This window comes from Oenanthe melanoleuca, chromosome 2, assembly GCF_029582105.1.
Source record: "Oenanthe melanoleuca isolate GR-GAL-2019-014 chromosome 2, OMel1.0, whole genome shotgun sequence".
NCBI lineage: Eukaryota > Metazoa > Chordata > Aves > Passeriformes > Muscicapidae > Oenanthe > Oenanthe melanoleuca.
The window spans coordinates 111,761,464-111,767,463 of record NC_079335.1 but is presented as its reverse complement, the minus strand read 5'-3'; the positions used below and the strand labels follow the sequence as shown (position 1 = coordinate 111,767,463).

Here is a 6,000-nt window from a genome sequence, read left to right as displayed (position 1 = left end):
TTTCTTTTCTAACCTATCTTCACTTTTCAACATTCTCTCCCACATATGGTGATGAATTAAGACAGGCAAGGCAGGGAATTCTTCCAGTTACAGGTCACTGCATTACAATAGCTCTGGAAATACAGATTTTTCCCTTCAGTACATGTAATATGAGATCTCTAAAGCAGCAGCTTAGTCTAGGATTCAGTTGTCAACAATTTTGGTGTAGAAACTAGCAGAGAATTAGCCTGTGCAATTATCTTGCAGTTAGGCTCTAAACCAGCACATAGAAACAAACCTCTGCTCCAGACACTAAGCAGTTAATTTATTCCCTCTCTTAAACAAAAATACAGGCTTTCATTAAGGACACGGAAGCAAGTTATTACCTCCCTCCTACCCACTCCTAATACGTTTTATCTTTATTCTTTACAATCCTGGATAGCAAAGCAGCTGAGAGCCACCAGGATTTCTGATGCCACATGGTTATTGTCCCAGTTGTTTGTTCTGGTTCCAGCTGAATGATAGTGGGAGCTGTTCTGCTTCTGAGCAAAGGGGAGGAGGGGCTGCAAATTCTTAGTTTTTTTAGGCTAGAATGAAAGAGACCTTAAAAGCTGTTTGCCACACAACTTACAACTCCTTTTGTATTTAATGGCCTGAAAATATCAGAGTGAATAAATGCTAATGATTTGGGGGTTTGCAGTATTGTAGAGAAAATAAAGAAGTCAGGCTAGCAGTAACTTGCCTCTGTTCACACAATCATTTTACTTCAGAATGCCATGAAAATACTTTAAACAGATTTCTGTCAAGGCATTGTTTGAATAATAGGCTTACCTGGTGTTCAGGATTCAAAGTTTTCCTTGATATAGGATGCCATTTTCTAAGTGATGAGGACATACACAATTAACTGAAAACTCTAATTAAATTTCTGCAGCTGATATCTTCCTTGCTATGCCACTTTATTCTACATGCTGATATGAGAGAAACAAAAAAGAAGAATCCTGATCTCTGAATCACTCAGATACTGGATTTTCAAACACAGCTGGCACTTCAGAGATCAGGGTACCTGTGAATTTCAGTTTACATTTGCCAACATACAGAGCGGGATTCCTCCAAGTGGTAACAAAAGCAAAGATTGTAGAAAAAAAGTAAATTAGATGCAGTGTGAGAATAAACCATCTACAAATAAGAGAAAGAGAACTACCAAAGAGGGAAAAAAGAGAGAACAGGCTAGATCCTCTGGATGGTCCTTACAGCTTTGTGCCATCATAGCAGCATAAGGAAAAGCAGCTGTGGGAGAAGAATCCTGGAACAGCATGAAGCTACTGTGGAAGCTCCTCATTCTGTGGCCCCACCACAGCTCAGGATGGAAGAGCAGACTGGGAAAGAGAGGGCCAGCTGCTGAGAGCTGCCTGCTGTCCACTATCCAAACAGCCCCATGGGGCCCAGCTCCCAGCAGGGGAGAGATGGGGGGAACAACACAGGCTATGACAGCTCCTGTGGAGCTGGAAAGTGGAATCAGGTAAAGAGGGAATAAAGGCACCTTTGTCCCCATTCCTCCAACCTTCTGCTGATATTAGTTCAGATGGATGAGACAAACTGGCTCATTAGGAGTTGGCTGGAAAAGATTAAGATAATAATCAGGCACATCATGGACAAATTAATATTACCACTTTTTAATATAAAATATTAAATTTTTGAAAGAGATACGCTATCACAAGAGAGATAGTTATGTCTTCGCCTATACCGTTATTGAGATGATGTCTCATCTTTTTCTTCCACAGAAAACCAAACATTTTTTACCAGTTTTAACTTGACAATGGTGTTCATTCAACGGCTTTAACAGTGATACAAAAATGACCTGACCTTTAAATGGGAATGAACAGTAGTGCATAAATAGAAATGCAGAAAAAAACAAAGTTGCACTTTTCCTATTTCTTATTTTGACATAGAACAATATTTGCCTGATTTTTAACTAAAAAGAAGTGGATAGCACTCCCCATAATTGACTACAGCTCCCAGTACAGCTAAAAAAAAAAGTAAAAAAACCTGAAAAATGTAAATGGATCTATTACTTCTTTAAATTGAACACTTCTAAATGGAAACTTTGCTCAGGTTTCTTCAACTTCATAGATTTTGACTGATATTTCTGTCCTTATAGCAGACACTCTAAATCAAGAGCCCTTAACAGAAGTGTCCTTAACTATAACAGTTTTAAATCGTGACTGCCTGTGCCAGGTGAGGTAAACTCCACCATGTCTTCAAAAGGAAGCTCCAAGCCTCTGGGAGAGTAAAGAACTCATGTTGCTTGCTTTGCAGGTGTCTGCTGGTACAAATAGTGTCAGCTTTTAGAAACCACACAAAACTAGGCATGGGGAGGGGAAAAAAAAAAGTGTAACTTGTGTGCCTTAGCACTCCAGCATGGGTGAAATCTAACACTATTGCCATTCACTTCAAAAGAGCCAAGATTCATCCTATATAATCCAAATTTAGAAAAGTCTTCCAAAGGATTTTGAACAATATTATGCAGCCTCTAACATCTGAGGGCCAAACACATTATTCTGAAAGGTCTAAAGGATAAAAATGGGAGCAGCTGACTACCCTGCCCTACTCTCTTTACACTGCATAGGCAGGGCTCATTCAAAAGCTCTGCTTTTATAACAGGGCACACCTCAGTGTGTATGTTCTATACATAAGGTAGTACAAACCTTCTACCTAGTTTAATTGTCCTTAATTTAAGCCCTACCATTTAGGGTTCTGGGCCAGAGGTTACACACCAAAAGAAAAAAATCAGGGCCTGACTTGTGATGACTCAAACCTCTCACTTGGTGCTGAAACACTTCAGTGCTCCCTTGATTATTTTGGCACTGGGAATTTATGACCCAGATTCTGGGACACGGTATGGCCCCATCGTGCCCCTGTCTCAATTAGGAGATTCACTCAGCTCCTCTCTGTGCATCCTGCAAATCCTAGCAGAAAAGATCTCTAATGAAGTACCATGAACTGCCACCAAAGAGACTTCCTGAGATGGGCCCAGGAGTTAACATGGACAAAGGTATGCCTCCTTCAGGGCACCTTTAAACCCAGGAAATATGGCTAGAAGAATCACTTAGAACTTTATCACTTCCTGGATGGTTTACAGGATGTTTTCAAATGACCAAAAGGAGAAAGCATGGTTTAAGTGATTTTAGAAAAGGGAACCATGATGTTAAGAGTGTGCAAAGCACCATTCAGCACAATCAGAAGCATTACTTGCAGGAGGTTTGCATTTTGTGAAGGACTTTCACTCATCATATTCTATTAATTACTTCATTATTAGTTCTTCTGAGAAATCAATGTATGCTAGCAGACAGAAACCCACCTAGCTGACATTAGGAACTTTTCTCCATCATAAGCAGGAAAATATCTTGTAAATGCACACAGAACAGGAAGAACTGGCTGACTGTGGTATTTTTAAATTTAGGTGAAAATGTCACTGGGATATTTAGCAAAGAAATAGGAAGAAGAAATAAACCAAGTAATTTTAAAACAATTTCTCAGCAAATAAAATCATCAAGCTTACACACAGTGAAACTGCAAAAAGCACTTATGTTATCTGGATATAATATGAGAGCAGGTCTCAATAATGTTTATCCTTATATATCTCAACAATATGAGAGAGCTTCAAGTTCTCAAGTTCTGTACGTTTGGTGGCACAGACTCCACCTACACCTCAACCATAAGTCAGAAAAAATACAATACTTCACAGCTCAAGCAGGGAGAAACTCTTCCTCCTACACGTGGAATGGTGAGAACACACTTTATTTAATTCCCTTTAGTTGTTAAAAGAGCAAAAACATTTTGACTTGGCATTACCCCTTTACCCTTGGCTGGTGTATTTCTCTGCAAGAGGAAGCAAGGTTTGAGGTGATAGTTTACATAACACAGTTAAGCATATTATGTAAAGATTAAAGCAGCAGGGTCGCTACAGGGACAGAAGTGTCTCACTCGCCCAGCGCAGCCGGGGTTACCTACACCCACTCCTGCGGGAGGTTTGTTTTGTTCCTAACATTCCCACTAAACAACTAACATTTAAGCGCGGCTCGGCCTCGGCCTCTCCCATTCCTGACTGCGATGCTTTCCACAGAGGCAGTGCGTGGGAGGCGAGGCTCACTCACCTGGCCGCAGCCAGGCGACAGCTCCTATCTCCCGCCGGGATGCCGCCGGCCCGGGGGCGGCGTGTGCCGCCCGGCCGCGCAGAGGCCGAACCTGCCGCGGCACCAGGGAGTGTTCGTCCAGCGCCAGGGGCCCGGAGTGTTACAGCCCGGAGTGTTACAGCCAGCGCCAGGGGCCCGGAGTGTTACGGCCCTGAGTGTTACGGCCAGTGCCAGGGCCCGGGCCCTCCCTGCAGGCGGCGGAGGCACCGAGTGCCCGCGCCCCGCACGTCCCGCGTCCCTCCCGCCCGGGGCACGGCCGCGGCCCCTCGGCCGCTCCTGCACACAAAGGCGCTGCGGAGCTGCGGGCGGGCCGCAGGAGGGGGCGACTGCCCGGGGGAACAAAGGAGCCGAAAAAGACGAGAAGAGCCAAGAAAGTTGATACCGGCCTCCGCCGCCCCCTGCCCCGGCCCCGGCCCTCCCAGCTCCCGGACTTTGGCGTGGGGGCCCGCGGCGGCGCGGAGAAAGGCCGGGTACCCTCACCTCCATCCCCCCCGGGTCCCCGGCCGAGGGTCTCCGCTCGCCCCATCCCCTCCCGCCGCCTCCTCCTCCTCCTCCTTCTTCCTCTGCCCCGCTGACCCCGCCCAGCCCCCGGTGCTTCCCTTTAACGCGCGCTCCCGCCGCCGCCTCTTGCCCCTCCCCCCTGCCCGGCGGCGCGCGGCCTCCGCCAGCCCCCGCGGGCGCGCGCCCGCCCGCGCTCCCCCTCCAGTCACTTCCCCCCCCCCCCCCTCCCTTGCCGAAACCGCGCGCGCGCCCCCGCCCTCCCGCCCCTCCCTCGGCGCCCGCGAGCGCCCGGGATAATTGGCTGGCGGGGGCGCGCGCGCGCGCGGCGCCGGGCGGACGGGTGGGGGCGCGCGCGCGCGCGGAGGCGGCGGCGGGGGTGCGCGCGCGCGCGCGGCAGCGGCTCCACTTCTCTCCGGGCAGCGGGGGCAGGAGCGGCGGCGGCGGCGGCGGCGGGAGGAGCGGCGGCAGCAGCGGCCGTGGCTGCTGCTCGGCGGAGACGGGGAAGCGGAGAGGAAGCGGAGAGCGAGGAGCGCGGGGGAGCGGGCTCATGACTCAGTGAGCGGCTGCAGCCCCTTTCCAGCCCCGCGCCCGGCCGGAGTCGGGGCGACCGCGACGGATTGTCCCGCAGCCTGTGCCCGGCACCAGCGAGAGAGAGACCTGCGCTCGCCCGCAGGTAGCGGCGGCTTTCCCCCGTCTCTGCCGGGGTACACCTACCTCTGCCCCGTCTGCCTCCCCTCCCCCCCGGCACTCGCCATCCCTCCCCCGCGGCAGCACCCTCTCCCCCACATTTATCCGCGACCCTCGGTCTGTATCTTTATCCTTCATCTTCCCTCCCCTCTCCGCATCCCCCCGGCGCTGCCTGGTACCCCTTCCCCCCCTTGTCATCCTCGGCCGTGCCCTTTCATAGCAACCGTCCCGGCCGCCCCCCCGCCGCCCCCGGCCACCTCGGCATCTCTGCCGGCGCTCCCCGCTCCCCCAGGCTCCATCCAGCCTCCATTGCTCCTCGGCACCCCCACACCCTCTCAGCAACTCTTCCGTGTCCATTTGTCCTGCTCGCCCTGCTGCGAGCGGCCACCCCCGCTCCGCGCCAGCCCTCTGGCCCTGCTCCGCATGGTCCCCGCGGCACTCTGCGCCCCTGGGTCGCTCGGGCAGGGGTCCCCTGTGTCCCCCGGCACGATCCGGGGATGCGCTATCCCCACGCCCCCCTCCGCAGCGCTGGGCACCCCGGCTGGAACCCCTCGGGAAAGGCACTACCCCCCCGCGCCCCGAGGAGCCCCGCAGCCCAGCCCTCTCCCTTCCCGCATGTTCCCCCGACGTCTTCCTCTCG

General features: G+C 51.4%; 1 protein-coding gene across 2 annotated transcripts in view; it reads left to right on the top strand.

Moving 5' to 3' along the window:
* Positions 1–5,041: 5,041 nt before the first annotated feature.
* The window catches only part of LOC130249872 (ubiquitin-conjugating enzyme E2 E2), a 196,125-nt gene continuing 195,166 nt past the window's right edge, over positions 5,042–6,000 (top strand). Inside the window, exon 1 of one of the 2 annotated variants that reach the window (XM_056485023.1) lies at positions 5,042–5,346. The gene's annotated coding sequence lies outside the window, so the exon portion shown is untranslated. The remainder of the gene's footprint in view (positions 5,347–6,000) is intronic. The other variant, XM_056485024.1, reaches the window with a different exon arrangement.